This window comes from Ochlerotatus camptorhynchus, unplaced genomic scaffold, assembly GCF_037179485.1.
Source record: "Ochlerotatus camptorhynchus isolate MF236.1 unplaced genomic scaffold, CSIRO-AGI_Acam_v1.1 ptg000324l, whole genome shotgun sequence".
Classification (NCBI taxonomy): domain Eukaryota; kingdom Metazoa; phylum Arthropoda; class Insecta; order Diptera; family Culicidae; genus Ochlerotatus; species Ochlerotatus camptorhynchus.
The window spans coordinates 3,738,187-3,761,800 of NW_027040812.1; the positions used below are offsets into that span (position 1 = coordinate 3,738,187).

Sequence of the window (23,614 nt, forward strand, 5' to 3'; positions counted from 1 at the left end):
CTGTAAAGGCAGCGACTTTCGTTGCAATTGCTGCGATTATACGATGGTGGAAAGTCAGAATACCCACTTCGATGCATGCGGCATCGGCGGGCGTTGGCGGAAGAAGACCGGAGACAATCCGAACGTAGGTGTTAAAAGTTGGTGCTAGTATCTGCACGAGCTTTTCGGTGGCGATGCACGTCATTTCAATACCGTACAGTAGGCGACTATCGATGTCGGCACTTGCAACCCAGAAACGAGTGTCACGATTGTTAGACCGGTGGGGGCGAGAGATGGTGTGGATCAAGTTGATCCTACTGCGGCAGTCGTTCTTGATCGCCTTAAAGTGCTGCTCTAAGTTGAGGGACCGGTCAACTAGCACCCCCAGAATACGGACCGGCTTCTTCAGTGGTGCCGGAATGGACACACGTGGCACCTGACGCTTTTGGTGGCCGCAAGCTGGGAACCTACTGTGCTGGCCCACCTGGCTACAGGGGCGTCTGCTGCCTGGGACTTGATCCTGTTACGTGCTGCTGTTGGGCGGGTAGTTACGATAAGTACATCGTCAGCATACACGAAAATGTAAACATTTTTCGGCAGTCCTCCGAAAACACCGTTCATGTCCACAAGTAAGAGGTGAAACGGTGATAACTGAACATTATGGGACGCCCGTCCCTTCTCTGAAAAGCTGGGACCTCGTGTTGCCAACTGCGACTTTGAAAGAACGATCGGTAAGTAAATGTGAAGTAGACCATGGGTCCACACAGTCCCCAGTTGACAAGCTGCTCTAAAGGGGTGTCCACGTTCTGTTGATGGCCTTCGATCAATCCAGCAAGACGATCTCGGTGTGGAGACCGCTATCGTTGACACTCTTGAGGACCTCCCCTAATGTTGCGAAATAGGTTGACGTTCCGTACCCTTGACGGAAGGCGTGCTGTTGATGGTCTAGCAGATTTTCGGATTCAAGGAAATGCTTTAGTCTCCTGTTGACCAATCGCTCCAGGACCTTGGCCATACAGCATGTCAAGGCTATTGGCCGGAACTTGCTAACTTCAAAGGTTGTTTCATTGGCTTTTGGGATGGGGATGACTAAGCTCTCCTTCCACGACGCTGGATACAAGTTGGTGAGCCAGAGCTTGTTGAAAGCTTCAGCATCCGTAGTTGGCGTTGGTAACCTCTTGAGTAGAGGGTACCCGATACCACATAGAAATATACCATACCAGAGATGAACCAGAGTCTGGCTGAAAATCTCCTTAATAAAGACAACCAACTAACCAAATTTACCCTGAGATGAATCATTACCAGAGCCGTATTCTCTCATTTTTACGCTCTAGTGACATATTGGAAATCTAGAATAATTGAGCCAGGCCCTTCATAAATACCAGTGCAATATTGTCCGGTCCAGAGCCTTTGGAAATATCAATTTGGAATTCGAAAATTATGTTCTCGGGAATCTGGAATCCCGGGAATTCAAAGATCCCGGAAATCATTCCTGTTAATACAGACACTAAATTTAAGGCTAATATAAGGCTTAAATAAAAACTTAAAGCCGTATGTCAGCCTTATGTTGCGAAAAAGTCCTTTATCGGTCTCTCGGTAATTGGTGGTTACTTGGGTACCAAGTAACAATTCAAGCTTTATAGAGGTTTTATGGCATTTTAAAAGTCTAAATCAGAGTCTACAAAACCTTCATTGTTAATTGGGTAGTAACCATGGATTTTTTCCTTAGAATATACTTGGAGTGCAGTTCATTAGAATAAATAAGTATTTTCCTCATAATATCTTAGAAGTCTTGTTAGAACTCCTGTAGAGTTTTCTCCAGAATAATTTTAAAACTCTGGATTTTAAGATTCATTTAAAATTCTCCTTATAACTCCCATTCAATTTTCCTAAGCATTCCCATGTGCATCATGGTTGAAACTCCCGTGGAATTTTTCCTTAGAATTATCTTGAAATTCCCTTAGAATTCTCTTGAATGTAATTCTGGTATTCTCTGCAGAAGTACCATGACATAAAGCCCTTAGAACTAATTTGATGGTCTCCTCACCATTTCCTTAGAATTTTCCTTAGTTATAGCCAATAATCATGAAGAACTTAGATCTAAATTTTGTCCAGGCAATCCTTTATCTTTTTCAAGAAGTTCTTCTCATAACTACCTTTGTCTTCGATCGCAAAACTTTTTCTTACTTTTCGTGTTTAAGCATGTGAGAAAATCAATCCTCAGTATTTTTTGTAGCTCATAAAGTTTTTTCTTAGTCCGAAATCTGTTTATTATTCCTTGATTTGTTTTCCGTCTATCTTGTTATCCGTGCTGAGCACCAATGCAACCGACGCCAGGGAGGCAGCTCTTACACCTGGACCCTACCTATCGACCCATCAACTCATGAACCGGGGACCAACGGCTTTACGTCCCTGATCAGAGATGTTATGCCCCAGAACATCCCGGCGGCACCGACTGGGATTGAACCTAGGCCTGCTGGGGTAAGAGGTAATTACGCATACTACTACACCACCGACACCGCTGCCGAAATCTGTTAGTGATCTTAATTGAATAATAGAAAAATTTCTGGAATAGTTCAAAAGTCCAGTTTTTCTCTGCACATATTGTTCCTGTCATCATCTCAGGACCCCGAGCGTCCATCGAAACGTTCGCCTTACTGGACAACGGGTCAGATCTATCGCTGATTGAGAGCAGCCTGGTGGAGCAGCTCGGTATCGATGGATGCACGAAACCGTTGTGCCTCAAGTGGGCAGGGAACGTTACCAGAGTAGAGTCGGAGTCGAAACATGATCGAGTTTCGATTAGAGGGGCGAACAGTCAGAAACAGTTCACCCTCAATGACAGTCGTACTGTGAATGAGCTGACCTTGCCAGAGCAGAGCCTTAACTACAATTATATTGCGCAACGTTACCGTTATCTGCAGGGTCTGCCAATCGTCAGCTACGAGAAGGCTGTTCCCCACCTGTTAATCGGCGTAAATAACGTAAACCTCACGGTACCACTGCAAGTGAAAGAAGGCAAGAAAGGCGAGCCTCTCGCGGTCAAGACCAGATTTGGATGGAGCCTCTTCGGTGGTAATGGTAAGGAGGCATCACATACGCTGAGTTTCCATTCCTGCAAATGTACGAGTGAGCAGAAGCTACACAATTCAGTGAGAGATTATTTCACAGTGAAGGATGCAGATGTGAAACCAGCACCAGTGTCGGAATATGATGAAAATAAACGCGCAAAGAGAATTATGGAGCAGATGACTATACGAGTAGGTGAAAGATTCGAAACAGGTCTATTGTGGAAGTACGATGACGTAGAGCTCCCAGATAGTTACAACATGAAAGTCAAGCGACTGTATTGGCTGACCACCGACGCTACATACAATACGTAGCGTAGCTACTATCAACAACGGACATCGCAGAATGGCGATGGGTCCCCAGCAAACACAACCCTGCAGATGCGGCGACAAAATGGGGAATGAAACCGGAATTCCTTCGTCTCCCCGAGAACGAATAGCCGAAGCAAACTAAGGAACTGGTGCAACCGAAAGAGGAACTACGACCCTGTTTTGTGATACAAGGCTCAACAATTTCAGCTACCATAGTGGATCTCTGTCGATTGGAGCCGGCTATTAGGAACAGTTGCGTACGTGCACCGTTCTGTGGACAATTGCAGGCGTAGAATACGAGGAGAAGAAACACAATCATCGTATCTGGGCCAGTGTTACGGGGGGGAGGATGTTGTCACTGGGTGCACTACTTCAGGTTGGCGTTCCGCGTTGTCACCTCAGCTGAACTCCGATGACGGCTGTCAACGGTCAGCTGAACGTATGACAGGTGGACAAACTACTTCCGAGGAGGAACAACAGAACGAATAGCGAAGCAACAAGCGACATAGTGGCTACTCCAGCGAACATTTGTTTTTCTAAAATGTATTAATACCTAAACGATTCAATTTGTTACAAGTAGTGAGGTTTTGCCTAATTAAAAACACATACAGAAACAGTAAGTTGAACACTTAAAACCTATTTACACACAATTGTAATACCCTAAAATTTGATGCAGTTCACACAAGCAACAAGCATAGATTTCAAGCATATCATTTGCACACGTAGAACACCGTAAGTGTAAGTAAACTAACCTATAATTTGTAAATATATTCCTAATTCACTGAATTACACTTGCAGTTTAAAGCTGCACTAAATCGATAAGATTTGTTTATGTGCTGCTCAAAACCCGGTGTCCTAAACGTTTAATTCTTCATTCTCCATGCCGTAACACCACAAATTTCAGTAGAATGGTCTATTTAGGTCATTTCCGTTCATAAACTTCGAAAAAATACTTTGATTCAAAGAGAGAGAGAGAAAGATTAGTAATTTCCATTTAATTCCACTACATTATTTGCTTATCCTAGGCAGATACGTGTATTTTGTCTACAATGTGCAGACTTCTTCAGTGTCTTGTACCAATACTCGACTGTATAAGTACAAGACACTGAAGAAGTCTGCACATTGTAGACGAAATACGCGTATCTGTCAAGGATACGCAAATAAGGTAGTGGAATTAAATGGAAATTACTAATATTTTTCTCTCTCTCCTTCTCTCTTTATACAGGTATTCCACTAAGACGCTCACATTCATCAGGACTTTGATTCAGTCAGCACAAATTGAAATTTCAGAGACTTTGATAAGCTTCCAAGGTCTAAGACAAAAACAAATAAATTGTAGGGTTTGGATAATTTGCCGCGATCTTGACATACTTATTAACGGTTAACGATGCTAAATTTTTGATTAAGGGAGACCAAGACTGCACTTAAGGGGGTAGTACACTTTGAACGTCCAAAAAGTAAGGCAATTTCGTTAATTTTTTTAAGCTATAAAACACTCAGGGATGGCAAATATGTTATAACCCATTTATTAGTCATCCTTCGAACTACAATTTGTATTTTTTTGAACTCGATTGGCGTCTCTCGTGGCCGGTGCACCAGGTCGCGCGGGCGTCCTCGCGCGGAAGTTGGAAAACGGCGTGGGAAAATACTCCTTTCCATGTGATCCTGGAACATAAATCGAACAAAAATCCGATATCCAAATTTGATGATAACTGGTTAGAGTTATTTCCCACGCCAGTTTGAAAAACCCCGTTTCGAGATAAACGCGTTTAAAGATAAAATAGCTCTCTCAGCGCGCCGGTACATGTTTTAGGAAATCGCTTCGTAAAGCGGTAAGGAATATTCTGGCGGACTTGGAGTCTTTTCTAAATTAAAGTATACATACTAAGGAACATTTTAAGCAAAAAAAATGCATTTTTTTTAAAATATCAAATCACAAATCGTCGAATAAAGTGATTGTTTAAGTATCAGATACGTCGATTTGAAAAGTGACACTTGAATTTATTGATACTGATAACTCTCCCATGCTAACACCACCAACATGAATATGATATTCCTCCCTATCTGATGGTGGTGCTAATTTGCATGGGCAAGCTATCAGTTTCAATAAATTGACGTTTGAAATCCTTGTTTTCAAAAGTAGTTGCGTTGGTTTAACTATTTGCTCGAGGAATGTTGTCCTTGTTCGGGTATATCACTACAATGTGTGTGCCTTTTTGATTGTACTTCGATATATTGAATGCAGCTCAATTGTGATGCAAATTCACGAACTTCATTTAGAATGCACACGCTCAGAAAACAATTGGCATGGAAAAGTCCTGTTGACAGTTTTGCGAACGGGCGCTGGCACGTGTTCAATTAAAAATTCATGCGATGAAATATGCTTGCGTTTCCACCACCCTCGAACTTCCCTGGAAAACCTTGCGCTAATCTTAAACGAAGCTCTTGTGGACCACTCGGTCCGCGTCCAACCGGCAGAGTGAATAACAATTTTCACGAAACACATACAACCCCTCACCAGTCACCGTCACCACCACGCAACAAAGAAAGCCAATCACTAATTCATGCCATATCTGGCCCATTCCCTTTATTCGGTTGCGAAAGCACGATTTATCGCTGTTTGAAAATTGAATGGTTGTGTGAATGAAATCACATTGATTAAATGCTTTCACAACAGCATTACAAAGCAACTTTGCTGAGTAGGTGTAGACATTTACTTAACATAGAAGTAAGTAAGATCCCCACGTTTACCGATCTTTCCATAGTAGCTCCAATTTCTGATAGGCACTCACGATGAACCAATACTGCAGCCCACGCATGCATCAAAAACGGTCCCTGTGATTGATTTCGCATTAATATCATCTTGCAGGGAGTCTGCAGTCTGGGGTATGCTATTTGCGTGGACGGGTATGTGGATGTGAATATACCCATTTCCATGCATAAATTTCAGGGTCATTGAGTGAGCATAATGGTAGGTAGGGGAGGGAAATCAAATTTTCAATCTCGTTGACGTCGATATTCATTTCTACAGGACGTGAAATCCCGGGAAAAGATTTATGGCTAATATCCTAGGAAGTCCCAGCATTTTATGATCCTTTATGAAGCAGGAGAAGTTTTACTTATGCTGTATGTTTTCAACGATTTTGTGATTTTGTTATGTACCTAAGCTCTGCTTTTTGCTTTAATTTATTTAATTTTGGTGTTTTTCGTAAGTTCAGCCTGATGGCGATAAAACATTTAAATGTTATTTTGTCAACGAATTTTCCTAATTAAAACATTTCTTAAATTACACGGCATGTCAACACGATTAATTCATCACCTGAAAGTTTCTTTAATGTGAAATATTGATTTTTTTGATAATGTTTTATGCATAAAAAATATAGCAAACCCTACTAACGATGTAAACTGATACTGCTTTATGCAATTTCTTCATTACATTATGATTATCTAGGATCAATCAACTGATTTGATTATTCGATTCTTGTAAGCAACACTTATATAAAAAATTATGCTATGTTCACAATACTCAGTTATAACTTACGATAACAATTTTAACACTCTTGTAATATGTAATAACTCTGTAGACTGAACAAAACATTAGTATAACGACTACTGTTTTACAGAACCTCTTTACGCCAACTGTCAACGCAAAGTTCACATGCCTTTTTAACAAAACTGTCACGAACTTTTAATTTCCTGGTTGACCCAAGTAACCATTGACACTTTGCTTTGCATTGTTGGCTAAATCTATACAACTGAGCAATAGCTTTGGCATTGTTTGTTACTTTTTTAGAAGCCCGTATAAAGCAGAAAGGGTCACTTTTTTGTGGTTATTCGTTACTGGGGAAATGGAAGAGTTGTTCACGATTTTTCATCGGGTAACCTTATTTTTCCGTTCCAACACTCGCAGGTGCTACACGTCAAACTTTGTGGAAAATTCTTCGGCAAATAAAAAAAAAACCAGCCGCTTCAACCCAAAAGAGCAAACGAAAACATCATGCAAATTCGATGGCACAATTTTATTTCCAACGATTTCCATCCCAGCTTACTGAATAAAGTTGGTACTGCTGCTTCTGCTGCCGTCATTGGCATTTTGCCATTATCAAAAAGTCAAATTTTGTCAACCACCATTCACACAGCAGTGACTCACTCACTCACTCACTCACTCAATCGCCTGTCAGAGGGATGAACAGAGAGGAAGACTGCAGGAAAACCATACCCCCTACCTCCTCTTCCGCAAGGGCTCAAAGAGATCGAACAGGTCGGGCGGGGTCGGACGGAATATCATTTCCATCAGCAAGTGGCTTGATCCGCTTAGTAGCCTATAGCGGAGATGAGCATTTCTATCTGCGCCCACCTTTAGCACCGGAAACTCACGAGTGCAGAACGATTCGAAATAGCATTTATCGATTTCCATGTCACAAATCAAAGATTTGATGCTGAAGATACTGCAAATCTCTTTAAGTAGGTTGCGAGGGGAGGGAGCCCCGAAAACACACGTGCTTCCGTTGTCATCGTCATCGTCGTATAGAAGGCGAGCAATGTCACTTTTTGGTGCGGTCGTGCGCTCTGTTGTTGGTTTTAGCGGCAGCCGGGGTGTCTGTTATTGGTTCGTGGAAAAATTGGGACTGCCAGACCGGAGATGGAAGCTCACCCGAATACTAATGAAGTTGTGTGGTGGCTGGTGATTTGTTTTTGTTTTCCGACCCAATTAGCATTTGACATGCAAATAAACATAGAGTGGAATTATTATTATTTCTGGGCGCATCCTGCTGCAGTGCTGATTCGCCTCATATGGTTTGATCCATTTTCTCAGCTGTCAGTCGAGTTATGCTGGGTTTAGACAGGGCAAGTCAATTGATCAAGTCAGTTGAATTCAACTGACTTGAACGCGAATTGAACATGTAAACCATGCCATTCAACTGACTTGATCAACTCACTTGAATTGAAAAAAGTTGAACCAGGCTCAACTTTTCAAGCCAATTGAATTCAACTGAGTTGATCATTTGACTTGCCTAATCTAAACCCAGCTTTAGGGAGAGCGAAAATAAACTTCTGGGGACGTGAGCAATACGAATCATGGTGTATTTGTTAGAATAACGTTAAAACAAACAAAAAACCGACATTCATCGGGGGCACTTTTTCATAAAACAATATGGGTCAATTTGAACTTCGGGTCGCTTTTCTCGCGATGTTTTTGTATGGAAAATGTTCCCAAGGGATTGTCGAGTGTCATATACCAATCGACTCAATCCGACAAGATCGAAAATTTTCTGTGTGTATGTCACTCGCTTTTCACGGCAACGGTGTAACCGATTTAAGAAGAACAAGATCCAATTTGTGTGTTATGGGTCCCAGTAAAACCTTATGAATAGTTTTTTCCGATCGGATATGTAGTTGCGGAGATATGAACAAAAAATATATTTAAAAAAAATCAAGTAACACAGTGATACTCACTGACTTTTCTTAACTTCACCGATTCGATAGCAACTGGTTCTCAGAGATGAACTAGCCTACGGCTAAAAATCTCCTAAATAGAGAAAAAAAAAAGCAAGTGGTTCTGATTTCAGTTTAATGTTGATTTCAATTTGCTGTCATTTTGATGCTGGACTTTGCTCGGGTAGTCCATTCTATATGCAAGAGTATTGATGGTCCGAAAGGGGTACACGACGTTAGGCATACGGTCATTTGGCATACGGACGTTAGGCGTAATGTACGATAGGCATAATGGACGTTGGGCATAAAGGACGTTAGGCATAATGGACGTTAGGCATAATCTACCCGATGAATTCCAGAAGGATGATGATGGGGACCGTCTATTGATTGCTGACTTCAATGACAATAATGAAAGAGCCTTAATTTTTGGAACTCATGAAAACTTGCGACGTCTTGGGTTAAAGATGGTACGTTTTCCACATTTCTTGTTTGTTTCAGCAACTCGTCACTGTTCATGGAAGTATCGCTCCCTCGTATCAGCAGACGTTTCCGCTTGTTTTCATTCTGATGACAACAAAAACTGAATCGTTGTATCGAAAAGTATGACAGGAAATCCTGGAAGCAGCAGGTATGTATATTTTTTGTTATTGAATGAAAAATCATAGTATTCACCATTCTTTATTTCATGAGCTGTTCTTTAAGGAAAACCTTTTCTTCTTTGACAATTGCAATATGTGTGTAAGAATAAATCACAACAAATGTGTGATTTTTTTTTATTTGTAGATGCGATTGATTTCAATATATTCAAAACTATGCTGAGTTTTTATTGCCAGATAACTTAACCGCTATCGCTACTAATCTTGAATCTAAGTAAGTATGTAGCTACGTCACTTATGATATGATAAATAATGGATTCCAAACTGTGCTTGTATCATTTATTATTCAACGCTTAGCCTAATTTAAGCATTGTTTACCATGCTCAAAACTGGTTTCTAGAGTTGCACAGCAGCAAGGTATTTTATGCCTAACGTCCACTGGCGTGCACAGGGTGGGGCAAGGTGGGGCAATTGCCCCTCCTTTTATATATAAGATGTTTATTTCCACATTTACAAATTATGATATAAAATAACTTGATTTCTTGATAACTTGATTTGAAGGTAACTAACTTCATTTCATACTATAAGGGCACTGAAAACCTTTTATTGCGTCAATTCCTTTGATATGGTGTCTGAAAATTGCACAACAAAGGTGCATGAATGGACAAACTTCAATGAAATTTTTTGGTCAAAAAATTGCACCACAGTGGTGCATGCAAAAAAAAAATTCTGGTGTAATTTGTTTTTGCAAAGCGGTTCATGGAGGGTTAAAAGGGGTAAATTTAAGGTTGAAAAAATTCACCTTCGTGGTGGTAAATTGTAGAAAAAGCTTTTTATTGAATAATTCTGGTGTAAAAATTGAATCACGCAAAAAAATTGGAGGTGCACATTTAACTGAAAATTTCTGGTGGAACGTTCGCAACACTGTGGTGAATGTAGAAGCAAGGTTTATTCATGTTTCTGGTGCATAATTTGCACCGTTCTGATGAATGCAAGCTTCATTGAAAAGTCAAAGCCTGAAAATTGCACCACAAAGGTGCATGGTGAAACAAACTTCACTGACAATTTTTGGTGCACCGTTCTGGTGAATGGAGGAACATGCGTTATTGAAAATTTCTGGTGCAAAATTTGTATCGCTCTGATAAATGAAATGAACAGAAAATTTCTGGTGGAAAACTTGCACTGGTCTGATAAATGAAGGAACAAGCTTTATTTAAATTAAGCTATATTGAAAACTACTGGAGGAAAATCTGCACCGTTCTGGGCAAGCTTTTCGGAAAATGTTTGGTCTCAAATTTGCATCCTTTTGCTCAATAGAGGAACAAACTTTAATAATAATTTCTGGTGTAAAATTTGCAACATTCTGATGATTGGAGGGAAGCTGCTTTACTGAAAATTTATGCTGAAAAATCTGAAAATAGGAGAAAGCTTTATTTGGTGGAAAACCTGCAACATTTTGATGATAGGAGAAGCTAGCTATATTGAAAATGTCTGGTGGAAAATTGCAAAAAGGATATCTGCACCAATCAGAAGATTGGAGAACAATTTTTATTGGACATTAACGGTGGAAAATTTGCATCGTTCTGGTCAATTGAAATTTTCTGGTGTAAAATTTTCTGGGGCAAGTTGTATTGAAAATTTTTGGTGCAAGATTTGCAACAATCTGCTGCATGGAGGCAATAGCTGAATTGAAAATTCCTGATGTAAACATTGCACAGTTCTGGTCAATGGAGGGGCAAGCTTTACTGAACATTTCTGGTAGAAAAAACTACAACGTTTTGGTGAATGGACGGACAACTTAAACTTGACTTCCGAGAAGAACCTCAACGGTATTGAATTCTGAAGACAAGTTCCAAAAGAAATGATTTGGAATGAATGAGGACAGTCCCAAAGAATTTCTGGAGAGTATTCCATGAAAATTCTGCGAATAATTTCTAGTGAATCCTGTTATAGTTCCAAGATAATTCCGAAAAGAATATCGAGAAAATTAAATTTTGAGTGAAATGCCAAAGGGATGTTAAGGGAAAATTTCAAGGGAGTACCGATAATTTCTAGCTCATTCCAGGAATAATTTCTGGATAAAACTGGGGAAATTCTTCTGAAACTCTAAGGGAATTTCAGTTCCAAGGTGTTCTGAGTAAAAGTCAAGGAGAGTTCTAAAAATAATTACAGAGGACTTCTGAGAAGAATTTCAAAAGAGCTCATAGAGTTCTAAAAAAAATCTTTTGGATTCCCTAATTGAAAAGTGAGTATTAGTTTGCCATTGAACCTTGGTCGATTGTTGTCTTACTAAAAAATCGTCGAAGAATGTTCTCTGAAAATGTCAATGAACAGCTTTGAGTGTTTTGGTTTATTTCCTTTTAATTCCGTTATAATTGCTTATCTTTTGACAGATACGCGTATTTCGTCTACTACTTGCAGACTTCATAAGTGCCAAGCACTTAATATCACTGATCAAGATTGGATTGATCTAGAGCAATATACTGTTTGTTCACTGCTATGTGCACTGTTTGAACCTTGTACTTGTCGACGCAGTGTGCATGCGAAAGGAGAATTCGATTCTTATTGGTCATTCATCTCGGTTTGTCGATGCTATCACCACCATCTGACGTGACTTCAGCTGAATTCAACCACCAAGGCAACAACATTGCAGCAAATTTATAATTTCGGATAAAGCCACTATCGCAACCATTTGACGAACCGATCATCATGAACATTGTCGATGGGATTAAATTGCCAATTTCCATTGGCTGTCTGAAAGCAGTTTGCATTGAAGAAGATGAACCACCACCCGAGCAAAAAATAAGTAAAATTAGCTAAATTAAACAGTAGGGAAAAAGTGGGAGGAGGACAGCACCATCTACGACGTACTTTGGAGTACTCCCCATCCCCAGATTAAATGCACCAAAGAAAAAAAATTGCCCCTCCTTAACAAGATTTCTGTGCACGCTAGTGCTAACGTCCATTATGCCTAACGTCCATTATGCCTAACGTCCGTATGCCTAACGACCGTATGCCTAACGTATTTATTCTTAATGGGGTACACTCGTCCGAAAGTGAGAATAACAATAACAAACCAACATTTTTGGCTAGAGCGAAAGTGCAGATAGCAAACTAAGCACTTGGAAATGGGATTACACAAGTGTGCGAGTTATCAACGTCAGAAAGGTAAATATAAATAAAAACCATAAGATCGATCTACACTAATAGAATTCCACACATTTTTATTGACGGTTTTCCAGTGACCAGACATAAACACAATCCACCCAGAATCACACATAAAGTCTATGAGTCAAATGAATAGTATGTGTGGTTAGACATGGCTTTTATGTGTACACATATTAAGTATGAGTCCAACTCATATATATTATTTGTTGATCACATTGCAAAAATTCATGTGTGGGACACATAAAAACAATCTTTGAAATTTTATCAGTGTACCAAAGATTGATTCTTTGGTACCGATTTAATCAGTGGATCGATTCTAGAGCCAAATACTGCTGATTCACAGAAATGATAGCATGCATCGACATGTCACCAAGAAAAAGAAGCAACATCCGCAGCTGTCAAACTTTTCATGATCTAAACACAACAACAATTCCGTAATAAAAACGTAGACTACGAAACAAATCACAAGTGGATAACTATCAGCCTTCGAGGCCTTGATTGAAGATGGATTGAACTGCTTGATACATTTGACCCGATCACCTGGATTACCAACTGAATCACTCAGGCTATGCTGGAATCACATGTAAGCCTAAAATCTATAAAGTAATTGTGAAGACTGGTGTCCCAACGAAATGAAGTAGTGTAATAGTCCATAAATTGATCGGAGGATGTTCTTCCCAAGTAACAATCTAAATGCTTGGAAGATTTATTCTTATTTTATCATTGTTTTATCATAGCATCCCTTCCAGCCTGTGGTTGTATTACGGTTTTGTGTGCTTGTCATAAAATCAGGCCGTCAAGTCATCTATAAAACTGTTTTATGACTACTAAATTAAAACTCAGACTTCATAGTTTTAACGGTAGCTGTAAGGTGGTTCTGCATCACTTATAACTGAAGAATAAAACCAAAACAAAACATACAATTATGTTTTATGGTACACTTTTTATGACCGATATAAAACTTGAAGCAGTCTTAGACCTTCATTAAAGCTTCATTACAACTATCATCTTTATCAGAGGCCTAAGATTCACAGATAAGAAATATACTGCTACAACAAAAAATACTCTGAAATTTTTTGTCATTATAAAAAACAAATCTATTCAGATATATGAAATGAAAACACCTTCAGTGCTTCTGAACACGATGAAGATGCGACGATCGACAATATGAAACTCCTGGAGGAACTACAGTTATACGATCCCTACATAAGGCACAGTGCGGTGAAGGAGCTCTTAAAAATATTGAACAAGCGGCTTTCCGATACACTTCCGAAAGATCCACGAACCCTTCTTAAAGCAACGCCGACAGTTTCACTAAATCCGTTTGGAGATGGCCAGTATTGACATCACGGCTTTAAACCTTGTATTGAAAAAGCTTTTAGTGGATCCAATAAGCATTTCTTACATCTTGATTACAAGCGAAAATAGGAGGATCGCTTGGAATGTTGACTTTTTGACAGGTGGTCATGGTTTTTGTTTTGTTTTGATTCGCTGTACCGAATAAAACCAGCAAGCTAGTTATATAGCTTAAATATAACTTAACGCTCTCAATTTGGACTACGAAATGCTAAGATACAACCATTAGGTTTATGTTATGCTATAGAATTCCAATCTAGGAGAATATGTTATATTGAGGTATTTTTAAGGAGTAGCAAGTTATAACGAAAAAAAATGTCGACGTATGAACAAATTTCACACAGTATGAATAATTAGGCTTTAATTGATAGGCAATAAAACACTTTCATACATCTATGTATAATTAAATAATATGTGACTGGTTATTGCTCAACAGTAGTAACAGTTTTGTACTAAATAGATAATCTTTGAATGACTCTTTAACACATGGTGCTAATGCAGACAAATTAAAAATATCCCTATATTTTAGTATTCATATGGCGCACTAAATTTATGCTCCTATTTGGTATAATAATCACCATAAATATTGCACGGCATGCCGTGAAGCATATACAGATTGGTTTAAAATTATAATAAAGTCGTCTTATTTTCAATTTACAATAATATCAGCCATTATTACCAACTGACAAGGATCATGATTTCACATCAAACATCGAAAGAATAAAACCACAATAAAATATTTCTCAATATTAACTATCATCCAAAAACCCCAACTTAAAACCTTCAAAGTTGTCAAAATGTTTTGCGTATCATGTTTTATCAACTTCTTCAGGAGCGATTTATGCGGTTGTAATATAGTTTTATGGTAGTCATTAGAAGGCTGTTAAAACTTTCTGACCTGGAGGAGGTTTTATGTTTTCATTTTTAACAATCACGTCTAGAGTGTGATAAAACTGACATAAATCCTATGCTCCTAAAGTAGTTCGCATATCAAGTTTTAATGACTGCATTAAAACTGGGCCAATTGGCCATGACATGGCTGTATTGCGGTTCTCAGGAGATTGTTAAAGCAATGTGGTCGTCAGTGAAGGTTTTATAATTTGGTTATATCAACTGCTATAAAACTTAAATAAAACAAAAATTGTTGCTTGGGTTGTGCTAATGTGCTGATATGCAGTTTTAATTTACTTTTTTCTATTCAAATAGATTCAGACTACTTCAATTTATCTTGCTAGCTTCTATCTGACTTGATGTGTAAAATATTTTATGTGTGTTGTCATCCGAACATGGCCTTCTACTCGGTCTTTAAAGAACGATGTTGGTTCAGTACTCGAAAATCCCAAATGCAGCTGTCAGTGACGATTGCCAATTTCGGTTGTTAAATCTGACGCCATATGTTAATTTTTCACTGAACTGGCAATATAAGATCGATCCGTCAAGATCGATCTTTCTCTCAAGATCGCCCAATCTTAAATGTTGACTTCTCGATGAACATTTCAAATGGTCCTATCTGCTTTGATCGATTCTCTTCATCGACTTTCTCTTTTCATAACCACTGCTATGCAAACAGATTTCGCGCTAATTCTACCACATAGTTTGATAAAGGAGGTTCTTATCTAGCGTCCAAAACGTCAAATACAACAGGGAAAAGTTTTGCAGCTGAGTTATTGACGAAAGAGAAAGTCGATGAAGAGAATCGATCAAAGCAGATAGGACCATTTGAAATGTTCTTCGAGACTTCGATACTCAGAGGTTGCCTTGATCAAAAGAATATTGATATGTTAAAAACAAGTCCCCGGCAAGGTGATAGATAATCTTAGTTTCACGTACCCATTTGCAAATAGTAGATGTCGCCACACAACATAAACAAAGGGATTGTCCTTCACCGCCGCAATGGCATATCTCTATGGAAATCCAACTTTTTGTTTCTCCATGTGTGGATGTCAAACAACAATCAAGAATGCTATATAATAAGAGCGAATTTATTATTGGTGAAATGAAATAATCCAAACAAATTGAAACCGATGATGGGGGTTCATTTTCTTATATAATCAAATGGCAAGAAAAATACTTCTTCTTGAATATAATCAGCCTACAGATTTCTTTTTTTGATCATAGTTGTTCGATAAAGGCTACCCATATGAATAAACAAAAGTTTACTTTCCTGTTCTCTATTCTTGTGTTCTTGTGTTCTTGTGTATTCTTCTGACATGCAAGACTTCGGAAATTAAATTGAAAATACTCAATTATCACCACAAAATTTCAACGTTGGAACATATTACGAACGGCTTGAAAATAGAATCCTAATGAGCATGTATGCAGGATGCAGTAAACGATCATCGCAATATCTTGATAAATCAAATAATGGTCTTACAAAAAAATTATAGAGAGCTTCTAAAATGAATAAATTAAAGTGATTATTTTTTGTTACATCCGTCCGTATCACTAACGTTATTCATCACCAAACGTGAAGCCTCGAGGAGCAGATGAGTCCATAAATTTGTATGCTCTATTATTTAGTTACACAGTTATGGGCATAGTGACACTGACAATACTAATACCATGAAGAACGCTGAAAATGTAGTGATCATCTAAGTGAAGTGATTGTTAATCAGAATTTTCTAGAATATTAGCTGAAATTGAGCTCTGATGATTTTTGCACATAAGTAATGGTCGCAGATCCGTTGTAGCAAGATATTTAAAATTGAGACAAGCTGAACAATATATCACATATTTAGCTTAAATTCATTAGAGGCCTTCGACATACGTACAAAGTACACCGTGGTACTATCGTTGAACAACCGTTGTACTATCATTGTACTAACGTTGTACTCTTTTATGTTTGTACCTCAAATTGTACATTTTGCAGTACTAGCTGCGTATAATTAGTAAACTCTTACTCGCTGCAAACCCACTTTGTTCATCATCGACGATAATAGAAATAGCGTTGAAAACACCGAAAGTATCCATGTTCAATTCTCATTTGTTCCCATTAATTCGATGACAATCATCTATTTTCTTTTGCAAATCATATGTTTAAGCCTTTGGTTCTGTACTGCTCATATACGGTACACACAAAAAAAAAGTTTCATAAACTGATACCAACCGGTGAACACTCGTGTTTAATTCAGTTACCGTGGGGACGTAATTTGTGATTAGCCCCGGTCCCTTTCAAATTGTATCAATATTTATGATTGGGCCTTATATTTGAAATGACGTTTCAAATTCATTTAGTGATGGCCGATTTTCATTCGAGCGATTAATCGATTATCGAACCGAAAAGTAAAATATTTGTAATCGGTTATATCGTGCCAATTTAAGCATTAACATCTCCAGGGGATCATCACCGATCGTTTCAAACATGTACTGCACTCTCATTGGTGGAAAAATGGCAGCACAGCGAACAAAAAATAATCGATTAGTTGTTAATCGAGTAATTAAAACATGTGACATCTCTGATTTTTGTGTGATTGTTTTGATCAAAATGAGCGCAAAATTTCATCTCTACCGAGGGGGCAGCAAAACCACCAAATTACCTTGAATACGGGGGGTATTCATTGGATGAAAGGGACCGTGAAAGAGGACACTAAAATAGAAAGTTATTCTTCCGACAGTTTCATCTTAGTATTCATCTTTGCTGATACTGAATTGTGCATACTACTGAGAAACAAAGTGAAATTTTTAACTGGCATCACTGGAGTGCCTATGTCGCTAACATCGCGTGTGCGGTTTGGTGAGCGCGCGACAAAAAGATGAATTTTAAACTTTAATTTTGTTTACTGCACATCATTTACGCATTCGCCCTTTTAAGATAACACTTCTGTAATTTGTGAGTTTGACAGAACCACCAGCACCAAATTGTCGGGGTACACTGGCAATATACCGGAGCTGTCAAGTTGCCCCCGAGTTGGTTAAAAATCAAATTCATTCAGGTAGTTGAACTATCTGTTAAGGTTGTTTTCATTTTCAGCTAAGTTGAGTGCAGAAGCAATGATTTTTCTAAACTTTGATACGTGTAAGTGCGTAGTAAATGCAAAAGAAACGATTTTCCCCATTCTTTCACACAAGGTCATATTCCAGATACCCCCCGAATCAAAAAATAATCAATTTTTTCGTCAAAATATAAATTAGTAAGAATGGTCACATCTCACCATAGTTCTGGTTTTAGAAAACATCAATTCAGTTTCAATCAAAGGCACTACGCAATATGAAGGGTGGCGCTAAAATCCATGAAATGTGGAATTAAATGGATTAGAAATGGAAATTTGAACAGAAAAGCACAAAACAAAAGTAAAATTAGAAATATTGCAGAGTTGGTTGGAAATATTATCTAACATGAAGCTTTAGTGTAACAATTAATTAACTAGAGAATGATCGAGGGTAGGTAGATAGTTCCGTTAGAATACGACAGTATGAAAATTGAATAGAAGTTGAAAATGAGCAAAGTGCCATTAATGCGACAGTGCAAGTCAAACGCACACTCTTTGCCTAATCCGTACGATGTACGCGGAGCTTTGAAGTCTTCAAATCTACAGGCAAAAAGTGTGCGTTTGACTTTGCTCAAATACTGCATGCGGCTGTGGAATAGTTCTAGCGACGTTTCATCACTACCTAAAGCCCCACGTTCCCGAAATCATTTCCAGTCGATGGTGTGTTATAATGTAATTTTTCTTCACCCAACTATTGTGTTGCTCCTCTCGTCAGGACCAACGTAGTCATCTCAGAGAGAAATCAGTAGGGTGATTGTTGCGTACTGTACCATCATCAGCATTCTTGACGGATACTCCCACCTTGAGTTGTTACATTCAAAGTGTTTTTTTATGTTACTTCATACGCGAAGTTTGCGAATTTCAGAGTTGGTTGGAAATGCTATCTAACATGAAGTGTGATAATTTATTAGCTAGAGAATGATCTTATAAGGAGTAGGTAGATAGTTCCGTTAGAGTACGGTAGTATAGAAATTGAATAGAAGGTGAAACACTTGCACTGTCGCATTAATACACCTTCGCTCATTTTCAACTTCTATTCAATTTTCATAATACCGTACTCTAATGGAACTATCTACCTACCCTCTTCTAAGATCATTCTCTAGCTAATAAATTATCACAATAAATCTTCATATTAGATAGCATTTCCAACCAACTCTGAAAATTACAAGCTTCGTGTATGAACTAACATAAAAACACTATGAATGTAGAAAAATTTGTTATAGCGGAAATGGATGTAATGTCGGCCTAAATGCCCCTAATTTGGGCCCTTGCATTAATTCAGCAATCGACTAAATTTTCAAAAGCGACCAAAAATATCCATAAGTACCGTCCCAATGGACGCGTTCATCTAGATAAAATTGATAAATAGTAGATTTTTAGCGATGGGCCCAATCTTAGATCCATAGGCCAACATTAGAGCCATTTTCCCTATTACTTAAGACTTTCAACAAACTTCACACAGTTCGGTCATACACAGATAAAAACCGAGCAACTTGTAAACAATGTTGTTTACAAAGATGAGCTTTTGTATACAATATTTGCTACATTCCATGAAATGTGTCAGAACTTTACATGATATATAATGTAAACTTATATGATATGTGACGCTCCATTTATGTGCATCATATTGAACAGAACTTTACACTACTTTTTCGAACTGTGGATTTCATTTAAAATGATGTTCCTAGCTCCTTCTTATAGGATATTTTTCTCGGTGCGAACACATTTCCTACCAGACAGTCATTAAGGCTCCACATTTACCATAATTTCTCAGCACAAAAGCCCATGCCCATGCGTGTTCCAAATAGGTACATCGTTAATCCTTGCTTATCCCATATCACCCAGCAACAGCGACAGGAAAACCACAAAGTGCTGCCGAAAGAACGACTGACGACGCAGACGCCCCGCCAATAATGTCTGTAAATGTCGCTAGGTCACAGCGCAGTCAATTTCTCAAGATTGCCTCGATAATTTGTCTTAATTAATACGACATCAGCACTAAGAGAGCAGTCACAAACTACTTCTCCTGTTCTACCATCCTCCCTACCTTCTACTAATAAAGGCAACCAGCAAAACTCCATGCGCCTTACATCAGGCTAAATATTCTTAGGTCACAGCAAGTGTAGTGACATCGAAAATAATCCCACCAGGCATCTGTATGTGGGCGTGGGGGGTGAAACGTTTTAAAAGCACACTGATAGCTGCCGATAATGATCATTTCTCATTCATGGGGGCCATCCACAAATTATGTAAGGGAGTATGTAGAGGGAATGGGGGTCTCCTAATTTGTTAGGGGGAGGGGCGTTGAAATTTTTTACGTAATATACAATAGTTAGCAGAAACTAATTTGATTTTTAACGAACAAATCAAAACGTACATTAAATGTGTGCATGAAAAACTGATCAATTTAAACAAAAAATTTCCATCTCAATATTCAACGTATTTCTGTTAATTTTTAAATCGTACTAGGATAATATGAGGAGAGCGGGATATCATAAAATCTTACAGTGTCTTCTAATCGAGGGGGGCAAAGATCCCCGCGAAGAATAATCTTTACCCAACCCTTTCATAGTTTGTGGATGACCCCCTGGGTTCGGCTCCTTTTTTGTGCATGATGTTGGAAGACTGGTACTATTGCGATGACTAACCCATGCATGCTGTTAGGAGCAATCTCTAAAAGAACGCTTAGGACAATTAGCCCTTCATCGAATAATTGGGTCTGATTTGGGTCAGTAAGTTCCGTCACGCAGAAAAAAATCCCTTATTCAATCGCATTCTTTCGCAAGAGCAATCTGCGCTTAACGTTCCTAATTTACAATTTTTCATCCTAATGACCATTCGGATTCGATTCCGGTTCGATTCCAGCCAGTTCAAAGGGGATCTTCTGATGAGGAAATATTTATAGCAGCGCAATTTAAATCCAAACCGGCATTTACCACTTTTTCACTGTGCTTCCAATTATGTCGTATGAAGCAGTGACGTACTCAGACCTGTTCTACAGAAAAAAAAGACATGATTGGATCCCCCCTATAGTCCAAGCCACTGCCGCTTTCGGGGCGATCAATCCCCAGCAGAGTCCTTGGCCAAAGCGAACGTGTTAAATTGTCCTATTTTCCTCCTTCGTTCCCAGCCGGCGGAATATCGCTTTCAATACGGTGGCTGATCGTTCAAAAAGCGGTGGCAAAGAGCTCGCGTTCGACATCGATTCACAGTTTTGTAATGACAACGTTATTGATGGCGAAATTATTTATTTCTTTTGCACGAAGGCTTCCGAGACGGTTGTCAGTCCCAGTCCCAATGCTCCAATCTATCCCTCTGTTCCGAGCCGGAGGAATTGGTAGCATGAATGAATGAGAAAACGAACACGAGCGAACCCCCACGGTTCCGAGCGCCATACTTCCATGTATTAAATGGTGTGGTTTTGTATGGTTGTTGTTGTTGCTGTTGACGGTTGGCCAGGGTGGAGGGTTCCGCGTTTATGTTATGCTTTTTAGCTATGCTTGGCGAGTATACGGATACGGTTCATAAATAAGTAATCACGCCAATAAGGTTTGCAGAGGGAATCGGGCGACCGTGGCCGGGCAGTTCGGAACTTGAGAACCGAGAGGGAATGTGAGAGTGGAAATCGATGCTTTTTCACTGCCGAAGAAGCCATTCGTGTGGATGGATGGATGTATAGATGGAAAGAGAGGTTGAGAGCACGGAAATACATTCAATTAACCGCGGAACGCCCTGACCCAGGCCCCGAGGTGGGCAAGGGTGCTAGTCGGGGTTTTTTTTTTTTTGCACCTTCGGGGAATGGAAATTGTGGAAGTCTCCGGAGGAAATTATACATCTAGATGAAATTATCAAGGTGGCAATTTATGTTATATCAGATAAAGTGATTGAATTATGGTTTTATTTGGGTGTATTGGGTGGAGCACAAGGGGAAATTTTGCGTTGATTAGCTAGGAAAGATACAGTGTAAATTAAATCAGCCAACAAACATTTTTAGCTTTTATAAAACACTTTTCGCTTTCGTCAGAAAACCTAGCAATGCAAACCCCACAATACAGTTTTTGGACAAACTGGAAGGATTTCCCTAACCGTTTGGTATACTACCCAAGCAACAATTTTTGTTTTATTGAAGTTTTATAGCAGTTGATATAACCAAATTATAAAACCTTCACTGACGACCACATTGCTTTAACAACCTCCTGAGAACTGCTATACAGCCATGTCATGGCCAATTGGCCCAGTTTTAATGCAATCATTAAAACTTGATATGCGAACTACGTTAGGAGCATAGGTTTTATGTCAGTTTTATCACACTCTACACGTGGTTGTTAAAAATGATAGCATAAAACCTCCTCCTGGTCAGACTATTGATGACAACCATAAAACTATATTACAACCGCATAAATTGCTCCTGAAGAAGTTGATAAAACAAGTAACGTAAAACATTTTGACAACCTTGAAGGTTTTAAGTTGGGTTTTTGGATGATAGTTAATATTGAGAAATATTTTATTGTGGTTTTATTCTTTCGATGTAATAATAGCTGATATTATTGTATATTAAGACAACTTTATTACAATTTTAAACCAATTTGTATATGCTTCACAGCATGCAGTGCAATATTTATGGTGATTATCATACAAAATAGGAGCATAAATTTAATGCGCCATATGAATACTAAAATATAGGGATATTTTTAATTTGTGTGCATTAGCACCATGCATTAAAGAGTCATTAAAAGATTATTTATTTAGTACAAAACTGTTACTACTGTTGAGCAATAACCAGTCATATATAATTTATTTATACACAGATGTATGAAAGTGTTGAATCGCCTTTCAATTAAAGCGTAATTATTCATACGGTGTGAAACTTGTTCATACGGCGACATTTTTTTTTTTGTTATAACTTGTTTCTCTTTAAAAATACCTCAATATAACATATTCTCCTAGATTGGAATTCTATAGCATATCATAAACCTAATAGTTGTATCTTAGAATTGCGAAGTCCGAATTGAGAGCGTTAAGTTATATTTATGCTCTATAACTAGCATGCTGGTTTTATTCGGTACAGCGTATCAAAACAAAACAAAAACCATGGCACTGTCAAAAAGCCAACATTCCAAACGATCCTCCTATTTTCTCTTGTAATCAAGATGTAAGAAATGCTTATTGGATCCACTAAAAGCTTTTACAATACAAGGTGCAAAGCCGTGATGCAAATACTGGCCATCTCCAACCGGATTTAGTGAAACTGTCTGCGTTGTTTCAAGAAGGGTTCGTGGATCTGTCGGAAGTGTATCGGAAAGCCACTTGTTCAATATTTTGAAAAGCTCCTTCACCGCACTGTGCCTTATGTTAAATGAGGGAGCCCATAACTGTAGATACTCCAGGAGTTTCATAGTGGCGATTGTCTCATCTTCATCGTGTTCAAAAGCACTGAAGGGGTTTTCATTTCATGTATCTGAATAGATTTGTTTTTTTTTTTTATATTGGTAACAATTTTCATAGTATTTTTTGTATTGTTGTAGTATATTTCTTATCTGTGAATCTTAGGCCTCTGATAAAGATGATAGTTGTTATGAGGTTTTAATGTAGGCTTAAGACTGCTTCAAGTTTTATATCGGTCATAAAAAGTATGCCATAAAACATAATTGTATGTTTTGTTTTGGTTGTATTCTCCAATTATAAGCAGTGATACAGAACTACCTTACAG

At 38.5% G+C, this 23,614-nt stretch overlaps 1 protein-coding gene across 2 annotated transcripts in view; it reads right to left on the reverse strand.

Moving 5' to 3' along the window:
* The window catches only part of LOC135707992 (protein O-mannosyl-transferase TMTC1-like), an 860,006-nt gene that overhangs the window by 740,357 nt on the left and 96,035 nt on the right, over window positions 1-23,614 (reverse strand). The window lies entirely within an intron of this gene.